Raw genomic sequence first — 12498 nt, 5'->3', positions numbered from 1 at the left:
TAGTCAACATGCTAAATAAACAAAAGAGTCTGTTAACCAAGAATTCAGCAAAGCTATCCTTCCAAAGTGATGAAGAAATTAACATGTTCCCAGATAAACAAAAGTTGAAAGATCTGTTATCACTAGATTTGCTCTGCAAGAAATGCTAAAGGAGGCCAGGTGGGTGATGCACACCAATAATCCCAGCAACTCAGGAGGCTAAGCCAGGAGGATCACAAGTACAAGGCCAGCCTCAGAAACTTATCTGAGACCCTGTCTCAAAATAAAAAATAAAAAGGGCTGGGATGTAGCTCAGTGGTAAAGTGGCCTTGGGTTCAATCCCCAGTACCATGGGCTGGGGGTGTGGCTCAAGCGGTAGCGCGCTCGCCTGGCATGCATGAGGCCTGGGTTCAATCCTCAGCACCACATACAAAGAAAGATGTTGTGTCTGCCAAAAACTAAAAAAAAATAAATATTAAAATTCTCTCTCTTAAAAAAAAAAAAAGAATATTTAAAAAAAAAATCCCCAGTACCATGGGGCGGTGTGGGTGGGTGGGGACCCAATTACTAGTTTGCAGTTTTGTACACACAATACAAAGAGATATAATTCTATGATGTTAACATATGAAAGAGGTGAGGACAGATTTGTAAAGGAAGAACTTTTGTATGTAACTAAAATTAAGCTGTGATAAATTCAAATGAATGTTATAACTTTTCTTTTTTTTTCTGTGTGTGTGCCAGGGATTGAACCCAGGGGCACTTAATCACTGAGCCACACCTCCTGCCCTTTTTTATATGTCATTTAGAGACAGGGACTCACTAAATTGCTGAGGTTGACCTTGAACTCAGGACCCTCTTACATCATCCTCTTGAGCTGCTGGGATTATGAGCATGTGCCACTGCACACAGCTGAATGTTATGTCTTAAAGATATCAATTGTAATCCTCATAGTAATCAAAAATAAAAAAGCCATAGAATATACATAAAATAACCCAATCAATAAATTGGCCAAGGACATGAACAGACACTTGACACTTCTCAACAAATATATGAAAAATGTTCATCATCTAGCAATTAGAGAAATGCAAATCAAAACTACTGTAAGATATCATCTCACTCCAGTCAGAATGGCAGCTATTATGAAGACAAACAACAATAAGTGTTGGTGAGGATGTGGGGAAAAAGGCACACTCATACATTGCTGGTGGGACTGCAAATTTGTGCAACCAATATGGAAAGCAGTATGGAGATTCCTTGGAAATATGGGAATGGAACCACCATTTGACCCAACTATTCCTCTCCTCGGACCATACCCAAAGGACTTAAAAACAGCATACTGAGGGACACAGCCACATCAATGTTTTTAGCAGCACAATTCACAATAGCTAAATTATAGAACCAACCTAGATGCCCTTTAGTAGATGAATCAATTAAAAATGTGGCATATATACACAATGGAATATTACTCAGCAATAAAAGAGAATAAAATCATGGCATTTACAGGTAAATGGATGCAGTTGGAGAAGATAATGCTAAGTGAAGTTAGCTAATCCAAAAAAAACAAATGGAGAATGTTTTCCCTGATATAAGGTGACTGACTCATAATGGGGTAGGGAGAGGGAGCATGGGAGGAATTGACAAACTCTAGATATGGCAGAAGGGTGGGAGGGGAAGGGAGAGGGCAGGGGGTTAGCAATGATGGTTGAATGTGATGGACATCATTATCCAAAGCACAGGTATGAAGACACGAATTTGTGTGAACATACTTTATATACAGAGATATGAAAAATTGTGTTCTATATGTTTAATAAGAATTGTGATGCATTCTGCAATTAAAAAAGAATATACATAAAATAAATTGAGAAAGGAATTAAATTATCTCACTACTCTCCAAAAATTAACTGAACAAAAAGGAAGACAGTAATACAGAAAACGAAGAAACAGTGCTTTCCAAAAGGTCTGAAGAACACGGAGTGGGTGCCTCTCCCCTTTTCCTTTGTGTTTGACATTTGGCAAATTATTGGAAGATGGTGGTTCTGACTGAAAGGTGAAATTATGATCTTATAGGTAGAAAATACTTAAGATGCCACAAACAACTGTTAGAGCCCCTTCATTAATTCAACAAATTAGCAGGATATGAGAACAACAGACAAAGATCAGCCGTACTTCTGTATAAAAAAAATAAGCAATCAGACAAGAAAATGTGCTTAGCATGCAAGAGGCCCCAGGTTCAATGCCCATTACCAGCACCACTGCCATCACAAGCTTCAGTACTCAGCATGGTGTGAGCATAAGGACAAAGAGACGAATGGAATAGAATAGGGAAATGAGAGAGACCCTCACATACACAGTCAACTGATTTTTTAAAAAAATTATTGTCAATGGATGTTTGTTTTATTTGTTTATTTCTGTGAGGTGCTGAGAATCAAACCCAGTGCCTCACAACTTTCATTCCTGGTTTTAGGTGAAGTTCTAATCTTCTGGTTTTGTGTGGGGGTGTCCAGTTGTCCCACTGAGATGTGATGAAAAGACTTTTTTTCTCCATGAATGGTCTTGGGATACTTGTCAAAGCTCAGTCGTGCGGGTCTATGTGAGGGTTTATTTCTGGGCTACTCAATTTGATTGATCTGTATGTCTGTCCTTATGCTGTCTGTCCACCGGCGTAAGTTTTGAAATCAGAAAATGTGAGTCCTCCAAATTTTCTTTTTCTTCAAGACTCTCTTCGTGTGTGTGTGTGTGTGTGTGTGTGTCCACACTGGGGATTGAGCCCAGGGGTGCTTAAACACTGAGCTACATCTCCAGTCCTTTATTTTTTTAATTTGCTCTTTTTTAGATATACATGACAATAGAGTGTATTTTGATACTTTACACATACATGGAGTAAAAAATTTTTTATTTTTTATTTTTAAGTTGTAGATGGATGCAATAGCTTTATTTTGTTTATTTAGTTTCATGTGGTGCTGGGGATCAAACCCAGGGCCTCACACGTGCTAGGCAAATGCTCTACCACCGAGCTACAACCCCAGCCCAGAGAATAACTTACTATTTATTTTGAGACAGGTTCTCACTGAGTTGCTTAGGGTCTTGCTAAGTTGCTGGGCTGGTTTTGAACTTGCGATCTTCCTGCCTCAGCCTCTTGAGTCTCTGGGATTACAGATGTGTACCACTATGTATTAATTTGATTTATGGATTATTCATTGTTAGCATAAAGAATTGCAACTCATTTTTGTTGTGTTGACTGTATTCTGAAACTTTGCTAAATTAGTTATTAGCTTTATTTTTTTTTAGAGAGAGAGAGAGAGAAAGAGAGAGAGAGAGAAAGAGAGAGAATTTTAATATTTTTATAGTTTTTCGGCGGACACAACATCTTTGTTTGTATGTGGTGCTGAGGGTCGAACCCGGGCCGCACGCATGCCAGGCGAGCGCGCTACTGCTTGAGCCACATCCCCAGCCCAGTTATTAGCTTTAACAGGTGTGTGTGTGTGTGTGTGTGTGTGAGAGAGAGAGAGAGAGAGAGAGAGAGAGAGAGAGAGAGAGAGAGATCTTTAAGGTTTTCTACATATAAAATCATGTAATCTGCAAACTAATATAACTTTACTTTTTCCTTTCCAGTTTGGATTCCTTTTGTTTCTTTGCCTAATTGCTCAAACTAGAGATTTTAATGTTGAGTAGAAGTGGCCATAGTGGGTATTCTTGTCTTGTTCCTGATCTCCAGGGAAAAGTTTTGTCTTTCATCAATAAATATGATATTAACTTTTAAACTTTTCGTGTTGCAGTATGAAAAGGGGACGTTAAAACACCATGTCCCTGAATGCCCAACTTCTATTCCCCAAAACCTACCCAAGGGAACAATGAGAGCAAGCCCAGCCAGGAATGCTTTGAAGGACACTGTCTCTTATGCAACCCTGGGAGCTGCGGTAAGTCTGCGATCTGTAGAAAGCTGCTTTCTTGCTTGTACGCCTGGGCAGTTGCTCCTTGGGGTGCTGGTCATGCAAGCAGACCAAGCAAGCTGATACTGGTGATGTCACTGCTCCTGCAGCCTGACTGACAAAATCCCCCCTCAGTGGGGTCGGACATGAACCCCAGGGCACTATGGGAAGGTATGTGTCATTCACGCAGCTGGCCACCAGGAAGGAGAGGAGGTACTGCTTGGAGAAGCACCTGCAAGGATAGAGGTGCTGTCTACTCAGCCTGTCGCCACTGAACTCCACTTGGTGCCTTCTCTGATCTCTTGTGATCCTTTCCTGACAAATCTTGCATCTCCTATGCACTTTCTTTGGCCTACCCCACTGCCCTGGCACGACTGGGTGTGAATGAGACAGGTATATATTCAGATTTTTATTTCTTCCCGAATCCGTTTTCATTGTGCGTTTCTAAGAAGATGTCTATTTCCATCTAACTCACCCAGCGTGTTGGGGTGTGATTGTTGGTCATGGAGTTGGGACTCTGAGCTGATTCCAACTTGTGCCAAGTCCCCCTTCCTTCTCATCTCATCTCCCTCCGTCTTTCCCCCCTTCTCTCATCCTCTACTTTGCATTTCTCTGACCTTCCTGCCTTCACTGGTCTTCGACTAGTTCTTTTCCTTCCCTGGACTTCCCCACCATCCCTCCTTCCCCCCCGGCTCCTCCTGCAGACCTGACAGGCCTGCACTGCTCCCGGCCCATCAGGGTGAGGCACAGCCCTGGGCAGGTGTGCCCCTGTGGGACACATTTTGGCCTGATGTAGAAGAGGAGGAAAAAGAAGAGAATGAAGGGTCCAAGGAGAATCCCATCAGCTTCTCTTCCTGAAGGCAAAGCTTCCACTCGTGCCCAGCGCTCAGCTGAATTTAGCACCACCCACAAAGTGATGGTCAGCGCTCGGAGACCCTCTTCTGCAGGCTCCCCTTGCCCCGTGGCCCTCTGGCCTCCGGACTGTTGCTCTCTGAGCCCTCTTAGGTAGAGACAGAGCTCTATTTCTTCAACCCACCTCTTCCTCAAGATGGGCCTCTTCTTGAAAATGAGACTGATCCCCGCCAACCTCTGAGATCCTTTCTCCATGGCTCTCAACTTCCCCACAGCCCACCTCTCCCCGGCTTGCCTGCCTGAGATGGAGGGTCCCAGAGAAACAGAGACAAATATTTTAAAATTCTAGTCTGCCAGGTGTAATGGTGCATCCCAGGGGTTCAGGAGGCTGAGGCAGGAGGATCGAAAGTTCAAAGCCAGCCTCAGAAACTTAGCGAGGTCCTAAGCAACTTAGTGAGACCCTGTCTCCAAAAATAAAAAGGGATGGGATGTGACTCAGTGGTTGAGCACTCCAACCATCAGTACCGAATAATAATAATAATAAATAAAAATACAGATAGCAAATTAACTACATGTTATCTTTTTGCAAATCTCTTTAATGTCTTGCCTAATAAAAGCTGAATTCTTATATATGCTTTTGCGTACAATATGGTTTGCGTATTGTTTTAGTTGAAGTACAAAGAAAATCCAGCCTCACACAGATATATAGTTGGAAAAGGAAGGGTATTTTTCAAATAACTGTGGATATACTACCATACAATTTGACAGAGTTGTTTTCAAAAGTTAGTTAAGGGGCTGGCGTTGTGGCTCAGCAGTAGAGCACTCACCTCGCACATGCTTGACCCTGGATTCGATCCTCAGCACTACATAAAAATAAATAATAAATGAATAAATAAAATAAAGGTATTATGTCCAACTACAACTAAAAAATAAATATTTTAAAAAGTTAGTTAACAATATCGGGGAAGCCCAGTGTAGTGGCTCACACCTGTAATCCCAGTGACTCTGGAGGCTAAGGCAGGAGGATTGCAAGTTGGAGACCTCAGCCTCAGCAACTTAGAGAAACTTGTCTCAAAAGGTAGAGGGGACTGTGGATGTAGCTCAGTGACAGAGCACCCCTGGATTCAATCCCCAGTACCAAATAAAAAAAAAATAAAAAGGGCATTTTGGGACTGGGGTTGTGGCTCAGTGGAAGAGAGCTTGCCCAGCAAGTGCAAGGCTCTGGGTTTGAGCCTCAGCACCACATAAATAAAATAAAGATATTTTTTTAAAAAAGGACATTCTGAAGTGAAACTGTTTTGTTTTTCTTTTCTTTTTTCCTGAGTACTTATTCACGCCAGTTATCAATTTATTGCCTTTTGGTCTGGTACCCATTTCTTCCTCTGCTTGCTACTAGAAGTGAAATTGGTAACTATTTCTTCCCAGTAGAGGGCATCAGAGGGATGCAGCAGGAAGAAAGAGGCTTCTCTTGGTCTTGTTTTCTTTGCTGCCTCCTTCACCCTGGGGACAGGCACCCCTGTCTGGGACGCCCAGTGGCCTTCAGGCCCCTGCTCCCTGCCAGACAGCACTTCAGTGGGAAGGTTTCCTGCTTGCAATTCCCTGACCACCAGCCTCTTTCTGCTGGCTGTGGGCCAGTGTGGGCCTGCAGTCACACCTCTCCACTGGGGTCTGAATCCCAGCCTTGGGGAGGGCACCTGCCCTCTCAGGTTTGCTTTACCTGGGTCCTCCCTTAGCTTTGGGGCGCGCGTGTGTGTGTGGTATGGCTCTCCCTCCTGACCGCGGTGCTTGGGATGGAACTCAGGGCCTCATCATATTAGGCAAGTGCTCCACCACAGGTTTTGTTTTGTTTTGTTTCTCTCTTATTCACAGTTAGTAGTATCCTTGTAAAGAGCTTTTTTCTTTTTTTGGTTGTGGCACTGGTGATTGAGAGCACCCTACCTCTGAGCTACATCCCAGTCCTTTAAGATATTTTACTTAGAGATGGTCTTGCTGAGTTGCTTAGAGCCTTGCTAACTTGCTGAGGCTGGCTTTTTTAAAAGTTTGAGACAATGTCTCGCTAAGTTGCTGATCCTCCTGCCTCAGCCTCCTGAGCCTCTAGGTTTGAGTTAGTTCATTATTCTTCCTGCTAAACCTTCCCTGTTTAAATTACCATGTGCAGCCAGCACAGTGGTTCATGCCTATAGTCCCAGCTGCTTGGGGAACTGAGGCAGGACATTCAGCCTGGCATCTAGCAAACTTCTGTCTCTTATTAAGAAAATAAATGACTCTGTGGTTTCTGCCTTTGAGAAAGGCAGAAAGAAGAACTGGTACCAGGTGTGTAGCCCACATGTAGAGCTACAAGGGAAGAACCTGGAAGTCATTTTGGTCGTGCCCTTGAATATAAGTGAATATATTAAATATTCACCTTCAATGTGAGTGTGGTGCTGAGTTCCTTGACAGTGGAAATGTGAGGTTAGTGATCCACACTTTATAGTGACATCACAGTCGAGCCTTTGCTTACTTTGTTGAACAACCAAATAAAGCAGGCGCCTTGGGAGCCAAAGGGCTACTGCACCTGTTAGGTCAGCAGTGCTGACCACCAGGGCTGTGGGCTAGGGGGCTCTTCTAAGGGCACTAGATGGCTCCAGAATGAACATGACAAGTTCAGGTTCTTGAACTCCCAGCTCATGTCCTGATCTGAGAACAAGAGCGATCCCATGGCAGTCCTAAGAGTATTTATTGGTTTTTTATAGCCACAGAGCTGATTTTGGTGAAAATAAATAAAAAATAAAAATTGTGTGGAAGAGTTCTGTTTCTAAAATGGATTAACAGGGAACAGATTTACCCAGGAAGAAGGAAAACTGTCTAATTTCCCAGAGATTCCCCACACAGACCCCCAATCAGTGTGCGGAAAGTCCAGTGGAATCTAAAAAAATGCTATGAGAACTAAGGTTGGTTTTAGTAAGATTGTAGAATACAAACTCAATGTGCAAAAATCAACTGTACTGGGCTGGGGATGTGGCTCAAGCGGTAGCGCGCTCGCCTGGCATGCGTGCGGCCCGGGTTCGATCCTCAGCACCACATACAAAACAGAGATGTTGTGTCCGCTGATAACTAAAAAATAAATATTAAAAAAATTAAAAATATATATAAAAAAATCAACTGTACTAATTAGAACAAATAAAATATTTTTAAAAAGAATAATATCGGGGCTGGGGTTGTGGCTCAGCAGTAGAGCACTCACCTAGCAAGTGCAGGACGCTGGATTCAATCCTCAGCACCACATGTAAAAATAAATAAATAAAATAAAGGTATTGTGTCCAACTACAACTAAAAAAATAATAATATTGACCAAATTATATGTTACATTGTGTGTATGTACAACTAAGTAACAATAAATCCCACTATCATGCATAATTACAATTTACCCTGTAGTCCCAGTGTCTCACAGGGCTAAAACAGGGGGTTCCCTTGAACCCAGGAATTTAAGACCAGCCTAAGCAACATAGCAAGACTCTGTCTAGAACAACAGGAGGACAAGAAATGGGGTCTGAGGAGGAAGACATGGAGGAGTCGGAAAATAGGAGGAAATCTTTGTGACTTTTGTTTAGGGAAAGATTTCTTAGATTTGACACCCAAACTACAATAGATCAGGAACAAATCCACAAATTATATGTTGTTAAAGTCAAAAACATATGCTGTTTAAAAGATTTCCAGTGAAATAAAAAATAAGCTGTCAACTGAGAATATTTATAAAAATAATAATGGCAACAACAGTAATAATAATATCTAAGTGTGGTGATGCATGTCTATAATCTCAGCTACTCAGGAGATTGAGGCAGGAGGATTACAAATTTGAGGCAAGCCCAGGCAATTTAGTGAGATCCTGTCTCAAAAAAATAAAAAGGGCTGGGGATGTGGCTCAATGGTAGAGCAACCCTGGGTTCATTCCCCACTACCAAAAAAAAAAAGTTATTAACCATGTCAAGTGCAGATAAAGATTTAAAGCAACCGAACCCTCATGCATTGGAGGTAGGTATGGTTTGGCAGTTTCTTAAAAAGTTAGACATATATCTACAATATGCACCAGTCAAGGAAAAAGAAAACATATGCCCATGTAAAGATTGTACATGAATACTAACAGGAATTTTATTTAGAATAGCCCCGAACTGGCAACAATCCAATGTCTATCAACAAATGAATGGATAAGCAAACTGTGAAAATTTCACAATATGGAGTATTTACTCCATGATTTAAGCTATTCTTACAAACAACATGGAATAATCTCAAAATAATTGTGCTGAGTGAAAGAAGCCAGACATAAAAGAGTGCATGACTGCATTTATATGAACTCTACAACATTTGCGTGTGTGTGTGCATGTGTGTGTGCGTGGGTGGTGCTGGGGACTGACTCCAGGGGCACTCTACCTTTGTGCTATATCCCCATCCGTTTTATTTTTTATTTTGAGATGGGCCTTACTAAGTTGCTGAGGTTGGCCTCAGAGCCTCAGGTTTGCCATCCTCCTGCCTCAGGCTCCCAAATTGCTGGAATTTCAGGCATGTGCCACCACACCCTACTAAAATCTAGAACATTGTACGCGACTTATACCTCAAAAGAAGAAAAGTGTAAAGAAACATTGCACTCTACTTAACAATATAGATCCTTAACTATTTAGGGATAAGTGTACTGAGTTTACATTCAGGGCTCGGCCTCGGCCTGTGGGCAAAATCCAGCCAACTGTCTGTTCTTTTTTTTTTTTTTTTTTTTAATGGTTTGTGAACCAACAATGTTTTTTTTTCAGCCAGTTGATTGGTTTTATAAAATCAAAAGAGGGGCTGGGGCTAGGGCTCAGTGGCTGAGCCCTCACCTCACATGCGTGAGACAGTAGGTTCCATCCTCAGCACCACATACAAAAAATGAAACAAAGATATTTTTAAAATATCAAAAGAAGAAGGGCGCATGAAAATTTCATGAAATTCCAACGTTAGCATCTATTAAAATTTTATCAGAGACAGCCACAATTGTCTATTGCTGTTCTTGAGCTACAACAATGACTTCCACAGTTGCTGAAGAGACTGTATGTGCTGGTGTTCTCACCACTTCATACTGATCCAAGGGGCACTGAAAATCACAGTAGCACAATTTAACATGACAGTGTTTCAAACGCCATGCATGGCATCATACTGCAACCTTTTCCCCCAAACACCAATTCATACCCATCATGTCAATAAAGAAAAGTAGCACTCAAAGAGTAGGTTATTTTGTAATTAAATTCAATGGAAAGTCCTTGTGTTTATTACACAACAAACATTATAGAGATGCTAGAAGGATATAATACACATTGACTTTACCAGACTAAGCACTCATCATAATATTCCTAATTCATAGGAAGGCAACAGTCAAAAAATTTAGGAAATTGAAATAGAATATTTAACCACAGGAGAAATTCTTCACAAAAATTAAAAAATGAAAAAAGTGAGATACAAGTGGTGATATATGTACGTGATCCCAGCTACTCAGGAGGCTGAGGCAGGAGGATCTCAAGTTTTGTATCTCAAGACTTTGTATCAAAACAAAAAATAAAAATGACTCTGGGGATGTGGCTCATTGGTAGTGTGCTCATAGTTTCAATCCCAGCCTGAAAACAAAACAAAACAGAAAAACAAAGTGACTACAACAAAAGTCAGATTCCAAGTGGCTAGTTGAGCAAAACTCTTTGATGGTGAGTTGATTAAATTACTCTTGATTACAGTATCCAGAGAAGATAAACTGTTCAAAACTCTTATGTGAGAACAGTTGCTCAAAGAGTTGAAGAAATCAAGAGAAACATCAATAACAATTTAAAAGGTGAATTATTTTGATTTTTCTTGACTCTTGATTTAACAGATTTTATCAATACTGCTCAGCTAGAGTTGTTTATTTGAAGAACCAATGTTGAAACTGAAATGACCCCAAAATTAGTCTCTATGGATAGTCTTAAAGAATATTATTTAAAAAATATTTTTATAAGTTATTAATGTATCTTTATTTATTTATTTGTTTATATGCGGTGCTAAGAATCGAACCCAGTGCTTCACACATGCGAGGCAAGTGAGCTACAAGTGAGCTACCACTGAGCTACAACCCCAGCCCAAGAATATTCTTTTAGAAACTGAGAAAATACTAATTCAGTATGAATGAAAGTGGAATCTACAAAGATGTGTTAAAAGTAATGTTGGTAAAAATATGTAAAGGAGAGAAAGCCTTAGTTGGACAAATGTACAAAGCTTACTAAAATGTAAAATGTTTAAAACTTTTTTTTCTTTTCTTTTTTTTTTTTGTTACCGGGAATTGAATCCAGGGGTAACAAGTTCTCACCGAGTTGCTTAGAGCCTCGCTAAATTGCTGAGACTGGCCAAGCCACTGGGATTATAGGTGTGCGCCATCATGCCTGGCCATGTTTAAAACTTCTGATAATTGTTTTTCATTAGTTCACCACATTTTGCAAGAAATTTAAAATCTGTCATATGATGTTGAACCAGTGTTGTGAACTTTGTTTGCTTGTATAGACTTAGCCATCATCAGTTCTATGAATTTCTATTAGAAATAGAAGCTGATTATCCCTGACCTGCCCTATCACCCTATCACACAGTTGTTTGATGTCTTAACTGGGCTGAAGTTTCATGGTTTTGCTTTTTTGATTTTGGTTGTTGATTTTTGCTGTTGTTGTTAACTTTTTTTTAAAGAGAGAGAGAATTTTTTTTTAATTTTTTTTTTTTTTTAGTTATAGATGGACACAATAGGGCTGAGGATGTGGTTCAGTGGTCAAGTGCCCCTGAGTTCAATCCCTGGCACCCAATAAATAAATAAATACAGGGCTGGGGATGTGGCTCAAGTGGTAGCGTGCTCGCCTGGCATGCGTGCGGCCCTGGGTTCGATCCTCAGCACCACATACAAATAAAGATGTTGTGTCTTTAAAAAAAATAAAATAAAATAAAATAAATAAATAAATAAATACAAAAGGGCTGGAGATGTAGCTCGGTGGCAAAGTGTCTCTGTTGAATCCTCGTTACCACAAAGAGGGGGGAGGAGGAGGAGGGGGGGAGGAGGAGGAGGGGGGGAGGAGGAGGAGGTGGGGAGGAGGAGGAGGAGGTGGGGAGGAGGGGGGAGGAGGGGGGAGGAGGGGGGAGGAGGGGGGAGGAGGAGGGGGGAGGAGGAGGGGGAGGAGGAGATGATGATGGAGACCTTGGGGCTGGGATTGTGGCTCAGTGGTGGAGTGCTTGTCTAGCACGTGTGGGGCACTGGATTCAATCCTCAGCACCACATAAAAATAAATAAATAAAAGAAAGGGGGGCTGGGGATGTGGCTCAAGCGGTAGCACGCTCGCCTAGCATGCGTGCGGCCCGGGTTCGATCCTCAGCACCACATACAAACAACGATGTTGTGTCCGCCGAAAACTAAAAAATAAATATTAAAAAATTCTCTCTCTCTCTGTCTCTATCACTCTCTCTTTAAAAAAAAAAAAGAAGAAAGGTATTGTGTCCAACTATTTCTAAAAATAAATAAATAAATGTTAAAAAAGAAGAATATCTTGCCTTGCCTTCTAATATCTGAGGTTCTTTGTTAGAAATCTCTGTAACAACTTCATCAGCAACATATTCCTTGAAAAAAAGCGTTCTCCTCAAGATTACCACAAATGTTGCCATTAAATCTTTGAAGTCAGAGGTGGTGACTAAGGCCTGTAATCCCTACAACTTGGGAGGCTGAGGCAGGAGGATT

At 41.2% G+C, this 12498-nt stretch overlaps 1 long non-coding RNA gene across 1 annotated transcript in view; it reads right to left on the bottom strand.

The window, feature by feature from the left end:
- Window positions 1-9735: 9735 nt before the first annotated feature.
- Window positions 9736-12498, bottom strand: part of LOC131424547 (uncharacterized) — a 17338-nt gene continuing 14575 nt past the window's right edge. The window contains exon 3 of the long non-coding RNA XR_009227801.1: window positions 9736-10378. This is a non-coding gene — a long non-coding RNA (uncharacterized LOC131424547). The remainder of the gene's footprint in view (window positions 10379-12498) is intronic.

The sequence above is a fragment of the Marmota monax genome, unplaced genomic scaffold (genome assembly GCF_021218885.2).
Source record: "Marmota monax isolate L192 unplaced genomic scaffold, Marmota_monax_Labrador192_F-V1.1 WCK01_AAM20220418_F8-fsc00086, whole genome shotgun sequence".
Taxonomy (NCBI): Eukaryota; Metazoa; Chordata; class Mammalia; order Rodentia; family Sciuridae; genus Marmota; species Marmota monax.
The sequence above is the reverse complement of the archived record's forward strand: the minus strand, read 5'-3'. Positions and strand labels throughout refer to the sequence as shown.